The 14,395-nt window shown below is 38.7% G+C and overlaps 1 long non-coding RNA gene across 1 annotated transcript in view; it reads right to left on the bottom strand.

Moving 5' to 3' along the window:
- Nucleotides 1–6,527, bottom strand: part of LOC134324656 (uncharacterized) — a 32,369-nt gene extending 25,842 nt beyond the window's left edge. Inside the window, exons 1-2 of the long non-coding RNA XR_010014210.1 lie at nt 6,450–6,527; nt 5,279–5,334 (exon numbers count right to left, since the gene is read on the bottom strand). This is a non-coding gene — a long non-coding RNA (uncharacterized LOC134324656). The remainder of the gene's footprint in view (nt 1–5,278; nt 5,335–6,449) is intronic.
- Between the last annotated feature and the right edge of the window lie 7,868 nt (nt 6,528–14,395).

The following is a 14,395-nucleotide window of genomic DNA, read 5'->3' as shown; positions in this document are numbered from 1 at the left end:
ACAAAAACTACTACAGGTCTCTCTGGTAAAGATACTTTCATCTGCTTAGTATGTAAGAAAGTAAATGAGCAGGTAAAAAGCCAGTTCTATGCATGATTTTTATCTAAATACCTTCCTACAAATTTCACATTGTTTTTACCTACTTTGTAAAGCTAAACTGATTACCAAGCAGCAACGTTTGTGTTGATGTATAACAGAAGTACATATTTATTTGGTCGTTTATGAAGACATGAAGCAGAGTATGCAATGCTTTTAGATCAGTGTGTTGCACTGGTGACTGTACTGTTTGTGTTTTCTCCCCTTCTGATAACCACGGATTACATAATGATTCAGTGTCACCGGCTCTACCACCTCCCCCTCATGCACTTTTAAAGAGGATGATGTGCAGTCACCCTCTAGCACGGAGCACATAATGGGTGTAAGCCTTCATGCTGTAAGCCACATGTAGGCCTGCTCTGAGCGGAAGGTATGGCTTTCCCATCACCCATCTCCTCTGTCAGTCATGCAACATAATCCAATTTTGGATGACTGTAAGTGTACTGATCTGCCCAAATGACATTGGACAGAAAATATTATGCCAAAAATGTCAAGCTAGTTTTATTATTAATCATTGACTACATTCGCTACAGTAATTATTTATATAATTTTTATTACTGGAACCTCATTGTTCAGTGGGATTTTAGTATGCCCTGACCCAGCTGTACAAATGTGCAAAAAATTATAAAAACAATCTATTAATTATCATATAATCATCAACTCATCTTAATAAAAAGGAAACGAATAGAAAAAAAGATGAATGTATTGTTCTTCATATAATAACAGATACACCGATCAGCCATAACATAAAACCACCTCCTTGTTTCTACATTCACTGTCCATTTTATCAGCTCCACTTACCATATAGAAGCACTTTGTAGTTCTACAATTACTGACTGAACTCCATCTGTTTCTTCATGCTTTGTTAGTCCCCCTTCATGATGTTCTTTAATGGTCAGGACTCTCCCAGGACCACTACAGAGTAGGTATTATTTGGGTGGTGGGTCATTCTCAGCACTGCAGTGACACTGACATGGTGGTGGTGTGTTAGTGTGTGTTGTGCTGGTATAAGTGGATAAGACACAGCAATGCTGATGGAGTTTGTAACACCTCACTGTCACTGCTGGACTGAGAATAGTCCACCAACCAAAATTATCCAGCCAACAGTGCCCCATGGGCAGCGTCCTGTGACCACTGATGAAGGTCTAGAAGATGACCAACTCAAACAGCAGCAATAGATGAGCGATCGTCTCCGACTTTACATCTACAAGGTGAACCAACTAGGTAGGAGTGTCTAATAGAGTGGACAGTAAGTGGACACGGTATTTAAAAACTCCAGCAGCGCTGCTGTGTCTGATCCACTCATACCAGAACAACACACACTAACACACCACCACCATGTCATTGTAACTGCAAGGCTAAGAATGGTCCACCACCCAAATAATACTTGCTCTGTGGTGGTCCTGTGGGGGTCCTGACCATTGAAGGACAGGGTGAAAACAGGCTAAAAAGATATGTAGAGAAATAGATGGACTACAGTCAGTAATTGTAGAACTTCAAAGTGCTTCTATATGGTAAGTGGAGTTGATAAAATGGACAGTGAGTATAGAAACAAGGAGGTGGTTTTAATGTTATGGCTGATCGGTTAATAATAATATTACACATTTACTTATTCACTTACGCACAGGGTCGGTTTAAAGTAGTCAATCCACCTATGCATGTTTTAGGAAGGTGATAGACAACCTGCATGTACATGGGGGAACATGCCAAACCTCTTCTGAACATTGACCATAGGCAGGATTTAAATCCCGGTCTCTAGAGCTAAACACCACTAACAATACTTGCTGTGCCACTGGGTTGCGCCAATAGTAATATATATTTTTAAGCCAAATATGTCAATGTTTTTAGAATTTAACGCTTCATATTTTAAAAGAGAACTGCCAGAGCTCTCTACACCCTTAAAAAGGGCCTAAGGTGTTCTAAAAATAATAGATTGTAACATAATATAACAAGTTCAGTTCAAATTTTATTTTATCTACTCATATTTGGAAAATCAACATTCAAACAAATACATTGTCATGTTTGCTACTGTCATGTTTCACCTGCATACATCATTTTTTGCCACTAAATGAATTTCCTGCCAACTCCAAAGTGCAGATGAGCCATATATTACTTTCAGTCCCAACCTGCTGCACCTCTACACACTTTGAACTGGAGATGAATTAAAGTGCAGCGCATCCTCTGAGCCTACACCATTCATCAGCAGCTCTGAACAGGTAAAGTGAATGTGAGCTCTAGCAGTTCCACTGAATATTAATTGGCTGTGTGGCAGATGGTTCTCAATGGGGAGCTGAATCTGCCCCGTGTCTTTCAGACCTCAAGGACTCATAAATACATGTAAAACAAACAACCTGATTGCATACGTACGACTCCAGAGCAAGGAAGACTACACAACACAGGAGGATTTCTACTGTGACCTCCATTAACACTGATCCACAGTTTGACTCAGCTTTTATTTATTTATTTTTTATTTAGGTCTCTCGGGGTTAATTTAGGATGTGTCAGTCTGGGTGCTGTGGATGATCTTCTGTATTGTGAAAGTAATACACTGTACACTAAGTGGGGATGGTCCTAAGACATTCTTCTTCCTAGTCAAGTTGTGTTTGGGAGTGCAATCTGGGAGTAAATCTGGTAGAAACAGTTTAAAAAGATTGGTAACTCATTATAAAATTTGATATTTTATAATTTTATAAATAAAATTGTATAAATATTTGAGTTTAGATGTCCCCTAAACTCAAAATCTTTGAAACTCAGCGCCCTTCATCGAGAAATTTGTACCCTTAAACTTTTTATTTTTTTATTTTTCCCACTTTTTTCCCCCCCAATTTTCTCCCCTAATCTAGTTGTGTCCAATCACCCTGATTGTGTCCTCTATACTGATTCGACCCTTCACCGCTGACTGAGGACACCTCTCAACTGACATACGCCCCCTCCGGCACGTACAGTCAGTACAGACCACATTTTTCACCTGCTTGAGTCGAGTTCATACACTGACGGGCACTGTGTACGGAGGGCCACACCCCCATCAGCATTATTCCTCAGCCCTGTGAGATTCGATACGATGTATTTGAAACCCCAACTCTGGTGTGCTAGCGTACTTTTTACCATTGCGCCACCTGAGCGGCTGTACCCTTAAACTTAACGTTTCCCTTGAACGCAACGAGTTCAGTTTGATTTTTAAAAATGTATTTATTTAATTTCAAATTAACAATAAACAGCTTGAGCGGTGCGGTAAAGTCATCAAAGTGTGCATATGCGACGAAACTGCATTTATGTGGAATAACCGGCAGATTCACTCTGAAAGCGTCCACATGTATCTGTGTTTAGCTGGATTTTCCTCCTGTTTCACTTTTAAACTTGTGTAACAGCTCGGGGTTCTGAGAAATTGTAAGAATCAGCTTTTTGTTTCAGTGTTTTTATATTATATTTGTGTTATTTTCAGTGTATAAGTGTCAAAAACAACCCCATTATTTTACAAAAGCCTAAACTATATGCAAGTCCATGGGACCATGGAACGCATTAAGAGGTTTCCCATACATCCTTATGGGAAAAAATACCTTGAAACTCGATGCCTTTTAAACTCAACGCCAGTCCCAGAACCAACTGACGTTGAGTTTCAAGATACCACTGTACTAATTTTATGCTTTTCTTTGGATAATTGTTTGCTTTACTAATCAGTCTGTATAAAGATTTACGTTTTTGACCATACGCCACAACTGCTATACATTTTGATATGCAGAATACTGTTTTAGAGGTGTTGTGGGACATCCAAGTTGTTTCTTAAAATGTGCTACAATGTTTTAGACAGGAAGTGACTGTAAACACTTTTTGTGGACACATGAGCAAATACCTTAGCCAGTTGGTAATTGTCCACCCTTTTTAGCATTGCATATTGGTAGTTTTTACTATAAACTTTGCATGATAATCATTTCCATGGAGATTAGAAACAGCACTGAATATTTTTTTTAATAGGTAATTTGTTCTGTAGATTTAGTCTTGTGGACTAAATAAAATAATTTGGGGTTAAAATACCTTTGTAACCTTTCAGCTAAATGAAACTTTACAGTTTCTCTACTATCCTCTACTAGTCTTAATAGCATACATCTTCAGTTTCAGTAATTAGTATTTAGTCCATTAGAATTAGTATAATTGAATAAAGTAAAAATGACAATGAGAGTAGTTATTGTAGAAATCAAAGTACTGTAAATACAAAGGGTTTTAAATGTGTAAGCAAAACAATAATGAATCTGGTAATAATGTTAAAAATGGAAACAAACACCCCTTTAGGTTGAGGCTCATTGGACTTTCATACAGCATGTTTGAGCATGTGCATCACAAAAAAGCACAAAAGAGGAAAACCAAGCAAGATATAAGAGCAAACTCAGCCCCAGAAGACAAAACCTATTTTCTCCCCAGAAACTGAGAAACAATACCCTCAGCCTATTAACACCTCTTAAGATAGCTGTCTCAGGCTGAATGTGTGTGTGTGTGTGTGTGTGTGTGTGTGTGTGTGTGTGTGTGTGTGTGTGTGTGTGTGTGCGTGTGTGTGTGTAGCTGGTATTAAGAGGACCAATATACAAAGTAAGGCAATAACCATGGTCATACAGCAATATCAGCCATATCTTAGGTAAATATTCAAAACTCACTCCCTACATTTATATACTGTTATGAATTCCAGTTATACTGCAGCGTTATTTGCTTTTGCATAAATGCCACATTACGAAGAATTATGTGAGTGCCTAGCCGTTCTGTTTTCCCAGCAGAATTATGTGGACAAAAGCTTTCTGAAACAAATGTGGTGCTATTAGCAGCAGCGGTCTTGGTGTTAGGGGTGTTCTGACAGAACGAGCTGTAGTTTACATTCACCTTGTGTGAGCAGATATTGCAGGGCCCAGATGGCCACAGACAGGGTGTGAAGGAGACAAGGAGACAGCAGACAGACTACAGAAGGGACAACGGAGAGAGAGAAAGAGACTGTGGTTCGAAAAGAAGATGGGTGGGAAGGAGGGGGGGATCAAAAACAGTAATAACACATCCCACTCTCCTACTAACAATCTTCACACGTCTCATCATTTAGAAGCCTACTGTTGATGTTACTTTAATGTATTATTCTAATAAACAGCTGGAACATCAAAACACATGATCTTTTAAATTAATGAAACACAGATAAGCCTGTATTTACCAATGTGTGTCTTTTCTTCTTCAAACAGCCTGGATCAGAGGATTAGAGACACATCCCTATGAAAAATAAAAAGAACGGATAGGCAGTTGGTATGAGCAGCATATATTAGATTAAGATAAACTGAAAAATCTACATACTTTTGTTTAAAATAATGCCCTGGTCATCTCTAGGTTTGCTCTATAAAATGAACATAATGTAAATGAAGTAGTCAAACATCTTATATTTTTTGCTGTGTAGAGTACAAAGGGATTAGGTTTCACCATTAGCTGTATTGGGAGGGACGGTGCTGCAGTGGGTAGGGCTGTCACCTCACAGCAAGAAAGGCCTGAGTTTGATTCCCCAGCCAGGCTGCCAGGGTCTTTTCTGTGTAGAGTTCGCATGTTCTCACAATGTCCAGGTGGGTTTCCTCCAGGTACTCCGGCTTCCTCCCACAAGTCCAAAGACATTCAGTCAAGCCATTTGGAGCTATAAAAATTGCAGGTGTGTGTGTGTTTCTGAATGTGTGTGTGTCTGCCCTGTGATGGACTGGCAGGGAAATAAATCGGACCTACCACCAGTGATGGCATAGTTACCTTGAAAAAGTAATCTGATTACTGATTACTGATTACTCCTTTAAAAAGTAACTTAGTTACTTTATGGATTACTTGATTTTAAAAGTAACTAAGTTAGATTACAAGTTACTTTATTAGTTATATAATGCGGAATATTGCAAAGATATTCCTTTGCAATACTTTATCAATTGGCTGCCAACTTGTGTGTACTGATGAGACTCAATTGAATCCCAGAACATGCTAGTGTGAATGCATGGAAAACATTTTAATTTTCTTTCAAGAATATGACACAGACTGACCAACACTATTACGCTAAATCAGCATTGAAAATTGACTTTACTTTTAATAGCCTTCTACAATGCTGGAGCTTCTTAAAACGGAAGATTTTCTTTTAAATAGAAGTGTTATTTACCTGCTATTAAATTGTTTTCCAACAAAATCCGCCCAATTTGGCGGATAATCGCCCAATCTGGCAACACTGGAATGCGCAGAGCCAGCTGGCGCTTTTACTCGTAGCGCGCCACGAATACTACTAAATAGTACTACTGTACTTCTGTAATGGTGTTGGTGGTTGACATTTATGTTGAGTGTATTACTGCACTGTTTTGGTGAAGAACTACTCATCTGAGGTGCGCTGCTCCTGCGTGCAGAAATGCTTCAAAAAATTGCCGGCAAAGCGGTGGTGGAGGGGCCAGAGGGGTGGCCGGAGATGACTTTATGGTGGCCATGGCAACCACTGGCCACCCCCTGGCTCCGCCCCTGCCAAGAAGAAAGCAAAAATATATTTTCACTAAGGAAAATGACAAAAATAGTAACGCACAGTAACTTAGATAAGTAACTTTAATCTGATTACTGGATTGGAAATAGTAACACGTTAGATTACTCGTTACTGAAAAATGTGGTCAGATTAGAGTAACGCGTTACTAAGTAACGCGTTACAGACCATCAGTGCCTACCACCTACCCCAACTAGGATAAAGTGGTAGTTTGTTTGTTTGTTTATTAGGATTTTAACGTCATGTTTTTACACTTTTGGTTACATTCATGACAGGACATAGTAGTTACTAATTACACAAGGTTCATCAGTTCACAAGGTTATATCAAACAGAGTCATGGACAATTTAGTATCTCCAAGTCACCTCACTTGCATGTCTTTGGACTGTGGGAGGAAACCGGAGCACCCAAAGGTAACCCACGCAGACAAGGGGAGAACATGCAAACTCCACACAGAAAGGACCCGGACCACCTGGGGATTAAAGGGGTAGTAAAACAAACAATGAAGGAATGAGTGAATGTATTTTCTTTGAAGTTACTCTGAATTTAAATTTATTGACCAACTTAACAATCTGGCATCAGTGTTGCTAATGCTAAAACGTTGCATATTTACAATACCATGGGTAGTGGTAGACCTGGTTGGTTAGTGGTGAATACTGGGCCATTACAATTTGCATATACTGTATTTTAAAGTGGGTGGCATGGTGGCTTGGTGTGTGGCACTCGGTTCGAACCCCAGGTGGGGCGGTCCGGGTCCTTTCTGCTCGGGTTTTCTCCCACAGTCCTATAGGTGAATGGGTGTGTGTATGAGTGTGTGTTTGTGTGTGTGTCTGTCTGTCCTGCAATGGACTGGCACCTCATCCAGGGTGTAACTGTGTGCCTTGCGCCCATTGAAAAGCTGGGATAGGTTAAGAAAGTGAGTGAGTGTACATTAAAGTTTGGTAGTTTTTTAAAGAGTTTAAAACATGATATGTTTTCTTATGTAATTATTTTTACATAAAACTTACAAAAACAATACAATATTTTATTCTACCTTTACTTTAATTATTTTAAATTTCAGCTTTAGATGCACTACAAAATGCTGGCTTTAACAAAAGTCTGTCTGATTGATGGAGAATTTAAAAGGATGGATACACTCTTCTCACTCTTGTTTTTGTATCACTCTTATAGCTGATCCCAAAGCACCAAAGCTGATCTCAAAAGGAAATAAGTGTTGTTGACAATGGCATTAACCTGTCAGAAAAAAGGGTGGGATTATCCTCACTTTTGCTGTCTTCTGTAGGCGTAGAGGTGGCATCGGGATGGAGTGAAGTGGAGAGGAAGCCGTGCTGCAAAAATGAAAGCTTTTCATCTGAACACTAAGCTTATATAAGCCCTTTTCGGTCACTGAAACAAATTATTTTATACCTCCTGTCCCTCCAGAGAATTTTTCCCTTGCTCATACAAACAGTGTTCACGGTAGTGAAACTAAATGCTCTTTCTTTTACAACGAAATGCATCTTACATATATTTTGTCATATAGCTATTTAAGTATGTGACATATAAATACAGATGACTAAAAGGCAATGGGGTGGACCATTTACTTTTTAAAACTCAGGCAGTACTTGCAAAAGTTAAAGTAGAGGTTGATAGTGCATTCTAAAAGAGGTAAGTTGTCATGATAGTTTTAGTCAACAGGGTTTGCCAGTTATTTGATATTAAAACACTGTAATTAATTAAAGTGTTAATAGACAATCATTGTTATTGTTCTACCATGGCGAAACAACTTGGTGGAAATCTTTTGGATCACAAAATAATGACAGCAGGCTGACATGAGTGTTTTAATTCTCTTGTACTTTAATAACATTTATGTAAATGTTTCTTAAATGACTTTTCTTAAACTGACTCACTCACTTTCTTAACCGCTTATCCAATTAGGGTCGCGGGGGGGGGGGGGGGGGGGTTGCTGGAGCCTATCCCAGCTTTTCAGTGGGTGCAAGGCACACAGTAACACCCTGGACGGGGCGCCAGTCCGTCGCAAGGCAGACACACACACATACACACACATACACACACCTATTCACTTTTAGGGCAATGAAGTGTCTCCAATTAACCTGACTGCATGTTTTTGGACTGTGGGAGGAAACCGGAGCTCCCAGAGGAATCCCACACAGACACGGAGAGAGCATGCAAACTCCACACAGAGAAGACCCGGACCACCCCGCCTGGGGATCGAACCCAGGACCTTTTAGCTGTGAAGTGACCGTGATACCCACCAAACCACCGTGCCGCCCCTTTTTCTTAAACTGTTGTACTCAAAATGACTTTTAAGTGCTTTGTAATTTACAGGTCCACTCTTGTGGGTCCCATCGTAGAAACAAAAAAGGTAAATTCAGTACTTCAGTTTCTAAAAGTGTATAGATAGGTGTGTCTATGTATGACTTGCATTCTGTGAAACGTCTGGATTGACTAGAACTTAATCAGGATGAAGCAGTTACTGACTTTGTACCCAGTTTATTTTCCAATGAATTGATCAAAATGCAGTAATCTTTAAAAATATCTGTTTAGACTTTCCCACCATGTTTTTACTATCCATTTGATATGTATTATATCCTATTGAAAACACATGTCAAGACTTACATTCTGGACTCAATAAGCCAACATCTAAAATCTCTGTTGTGTAAATGTGAGGATGTGCAATCAGTAAAACAATATGTGTTGTTGCACTGCCATCCATCTAGGCTCCCAGCCAAGAAGCATTACGTGATATAAATCAGAAAACATCAGATTCAATCTACTCTTTTAGTGTTGTATATCACATGTAATTCAATTACTTTTGTTCTACTTTATCATGTAATGAATAATAGCAGCTTCAACAAGCTAATGGGCTAGGGCCAGTAAACACTGTTTCTTATGCTGCAGCTACTTTGAAGGATGATAGATTGTCTGAATTAAGTAAGGGGACTTTGTTTTTTTCCTTTTCCCCGACCCTTGAGTGCAGAGAGGAAATTACACTCAGACTTTCACAAGTTGCCAAGTTGGGTCCCAAATGCTTTGCAAATGTGCAGTGTATGCTCAATACAATGGCTGAAACTGTTTTTGAATACCAAAGCCAGAACCTAAGGGACTGGTTCTCTTTTCATTAATGAGGGACTTAGGACACATGGTTGGTTAGACTTCCTGATCACTGGCAGACCCTCTAACACTATTACTGATATGCACTGTTTTCTTAATAATTATATCTAAAAGTCTTTGCACTGTTGATCTATACAACTGACTTCTGATTAAGGCTACAGATTGAGACTCCTGCTGCTTCAATCAAAAAGCATAGCTTTAAAACAAATCATATGCCAACATAATCTAAATTTCAATTAAGCAATATAGTGTGTTAATTCATATCTGTACCATTAGAGTCAGAAACTTATAAGAATCACAACAGGGTTAAAAAATTTAACTTGGCTGAGTCAATCAAATAGCCAGTTAAAACAGTGAGAGACAGTTTCTGTTACTGAAAAATGAAGAGATTGTTGGAGAATGTAAGTGTTTCTGGTGTTGTTCAATCCTTGACAATGGACATTATAGTGATCAGACATCAAAACACACGCTAGCACACCAGAGCTGGGATCTTGAATGAAAGATATCGAATCTCAGCTGTGCCATCCGGCTGGGCTGAGCGGCCTGTTGTTCATATAGGGGTGGGGTAGTAGTAAGCCTGATAGGGTCTCCTCGTAACTGATGCAACTACAACCTCTGCTGGCTGATTGATGGCACCTGCACAGAGGCGAAGAAGGAGTCCATTGACCAGGGTGTGTCTCTCCGTACACAGGGCTGATCCGCATTAGCACTCGCCTAGTGCAGGTAAAAAAATGCATACGGCTGCTGCCCACGTGTCGGAGGGGGTGTGGTTTAGCTTTGGGTCAGTCAGAGCGGGGATCGGCATTAGAGTAGAGGAAGCATGATGCAATCGGGCAATTGGACGTGCTAAAAGTCGGAAGAAAAAGGGGAGAAAATGCATAAACAAAATACAAAAAATATATAGATTTTTTTCTTCAAGAAAAATTTCAGGTACATCTGTTCAAAATTCTTATAAATGAAACTTGAAAAAGATTTAAGAAAAGACTGAAGACTAATATTCTAACCAATGACCTAAAATAATATAATAAACTCTGAACTAAAACTGTAAAATCTCCTGATGGTTGATTCACAAACATCACAGTGTCTGTAAGACCTTGTTCTGAACGGCATAGAGCTACAAAACATAAAACTTACAAGCTCACTAATTATCGCCAAAATTACCACATCTTAATGCCCATTCTCACAACATGGTTGTGCTTACTAGTTATTAAAGCTGGCCAATATATTTGTTCTTATTGCAGACAGCTGCAGGAGGCTGTAATTAAGCTTGGCATATATGGTCCTACCTCAGCTGCTCAACAATAGTGAAAGTGAAGCAGTTTAAATGTAGAAAAATAGAATACTGTTTAGGGTAATTTACAGGCACCTTTTACAGGACAACTTTTTACTTCATAAAGTATAAATCTGTCATTTGTTCTGTAAATAACAGATTATTGTCTTTTATAAGGCTGGCACCGATTCGATACTCTGTATCGGTATCAGTCCGATATTGGCCCAAATCACTGGATCAGATATTGGAAGGAAAAAAACGTGTAATCCGATCCGATACTGTTGCTTAATGTAAATAACACAATGTAAATAAGGCCATTGTTTGTGTGTAAAGCAAATAACACACGAAGCTACAGTACGTTCCAACAGAGTGCGGTTTATTGCCACTCACTCTTGACGACATTAACATGTGCCACTGATCTACAACTTATCCGCAACAGCCATTCAGAAATTAAAACACACTGATCTACTTAAACTTTTAGAATTAAAAAAATCATCTACTAGTCACATCTAAAAACACTGTTTAAACACAATAAAAATCGCATTATACATCGCTTGTGAATCGGACTTGGATAAATCGGTCTTGTCGGTCTAAATGGAGATATCTCACATACTCAATGATTATTCCATTAGAGTTATGAAACAAAACAAACTACTCCGTTTCCCGTTTTCCTCTTCAAAATCCAGAAGGGTTTTTAATAAGCGCGCTTTGGTTTTTAATCATCTAAAAGCACGACAGAAAAACTCAACCCTGCGTCAATTCTAATTGGTCCATCGCGTTTGATTGACATCCACATCTTCCAATTGTAGACACTTTTGTTAAACAAGCCAAAAATGCTGCTAAATGTTCTGTGTGTAAAAGTTAAAATAAAAACAGCAGTTTTGCATCAGTGTGATGTTGTAGGTTCTGTATTTATTCCTTTAGAATATTTGTTTCACAGTCTGAGCAATGTTATTTAGATAGCTAGTTTAACCATGGTGCATTGAGACGTATTATTACTGCTTAGTTGTTTGAGAGGAGAAATGACAGTATCGTATCGGTATCGGCAGATACTTAATTTTCGGTATCGGTATCGGACATAGGCCAGCCCTAGTCTTTTACTATAGTGAAAAAGATTTTATATTTAAGTAGTGTATTCCTTAGCCTGTCCTGACTGTGAATTAATAGCTGTTCTGTTCAGTCTAAAGATTATAAATTTCTGCCATAACAGAATAGAATAGAACAGAATAAAATAATGACTTTTTTTTCAATTTGATAAAGGCCAAACTGAAATATCTCAACCACACCAGTCACGATGTACATTAACAGTGAGAATCAATCTAATGGATAAGCTTACTTGAGAAACAAAACACAGAATTCAAACAGTCATTCAGCCTGGTTTTATTAATGTATTTAGACCTACTAGATCCCTCAGTCATGCTTCCTTTCATGTTGGTCCTTCAGGACCATGCATTAACTGTAAGCAGCTATTACCGTGTAGGTGCACCCAAATGCATCATAACAACTACTTTATCTACACCCTTCTGCTTAACTATTTCTGTTTGCCATTTAATAGTTCTATATGGACTGTGGAATAACGAGCTCACTTTAGTCTCAGACAGAAAGCTTTATGGCCATGCCAGTTCCTGACCGTTTCCAATGTCATAGATAAACCACTTGCTTACTCCAATACAAACTCATCTAAACTATATTTTTATGTAATGCTGTGTACAATTAATTTATGTTTAAAACTCACAGCTACATTGCAGAAAGTGATTTCTCTGTCTTCTGTAATCTATATATTTATTGGCAGGCTGTTTTATCTCTGTAATCTAATCCTGGTTGCAGTTTTGGACAAACAGCATGGGTCTGTGTTTGTGCTGTGACTTTACTATAGTCATTTCTGAACCCTGACATAGATACAAGCTGAGGAACATAACCACTATATCTTAATAATTTCTTGCTCTTGCTTTTTCATTCCCCTAAATCTGACTTAATCCTGCCTTTTTACTCTCTTGGCAACAAATGTAGCCCTGATCCAGAGCTAATCCTTTATCTGATAAGAGCATTGTGCATTGTCTGTAATTAAAGTCATACAGGCTTACCTTTGTAAGAAAATACATGACAACCAATGCTGTCTGAGGTCAGGAAATAAAAATGTCTGTAATGTCTTAATTAGGAAATATTTCTAAAGCCACAAATCATGTTGTGGTCACTATAGCAAAAATAAGTAAAACTTAAAAGAATTTACATGACTATTAAAAGATTCATAAGAGTTTTTAATATATATTAAAAGCAAAAGATGTGCATTTATTTCTACCACAATATATTCAGTGTAATGACTTGATATGTATATACACCGATCAGCCATAACATTAAAACCACCTCCTTGTTTCTACACTCACTGTCCATTTTATCAGCTCCACTTACCATATAGAAGCACTTTGTAGCTCTACAATTACTGACGTAGTCCATCTGTTTCTCTACATACTTTTTTAACCTGCTTTTACCCTGTTCTTCAATGGTCAGGACCCCCACAGGACCACCACAGAGCAGGTATTATTTAGATGGTGGATCATTCTCAGCACTGCAGTGACACTGACATGGTGGTGGTGTGTTAGTGTGTGCTGTGCTGGTATGAGTGGATCAGACACAGCAGCGCTGCTGGAGTTTTTAAATACGGTGTCCACTCACTGTCCACTCTATTAGACACTCCTACCTAGTTGGTCCACCTTGTAGATGTAAATTCAGAGACGATCCCTCATCTATTGCTGCTGTTTGAGTTGGTCATCTTCTAGACCTTCATCAGTGGTCACAGGACGCTGCCCACAGGGCGCTGTTGGCTGGATATTTTTGGTTGGTGGACTATTCTCAGTCCAGCAGGGACAGTGAGGTGTTTAAAAACTCCATCAGCATTGCTGTGTCTGATCCACTCATACCAGCACAACACACACTAACACACCACCACCACCATGTCATTGTAACTGCAGTGCTGAGAATGATCCACCACCCAAATAATACCTGCTCTGTGGTGGTCCTGTGGGGGTCCTGAACATGGAAGAACAGGGTGAAAGCAGGTTAAAAAAGTATGCAGAGAAATTGATGGACTACAGTCAGTAATTGTAGAACTACAAAGTGCTTCTATATGGTAAGTGGAGCTGATAAAATGGACAGTGAGTGTAGAAACAAGGAGGTGGTTTTAATGTTATGGTTGATTGGTATAGTTTTGCAGCTTTAAAATTGTATAAATTATTTTTACACAAGAGAAAATTTTACATTTTGGACTTTATTACAACTAACAGCATAAATGATGTTTTCTTAAATAAAAAAAAATCCTGTTGTTATATTACCTAAAATGGTAAACTGAACCAAATTAGCTAGGACTCAACAGTAACAATTTTTCAGTGTGTGTGAGAAGACTGGCCTTGTC

The sequence above is a fragment of the Trichomycterus rosablanca genome, chromosome 12 (assembly GCF_030014385.1).
Source record: "Trichomycterus rosablanca isolate fTriRos1 chromosome 12, fTriRos1.hap1, whole genome shotgun sequence".
In the NCBI taxonomy this organism is placed as follows: domain Eukaryota; kingdom Metazoa; phylum Chordata; class Actinopteri; order Siluriformes; family Trichomycteridae; genus Trichomycterus; species Trichomycterus rosablanca.
Note: the sequence above shows the minus strand (reverse complement) of the source record. Positions and strands in the feature narration are given on the sequence as shown.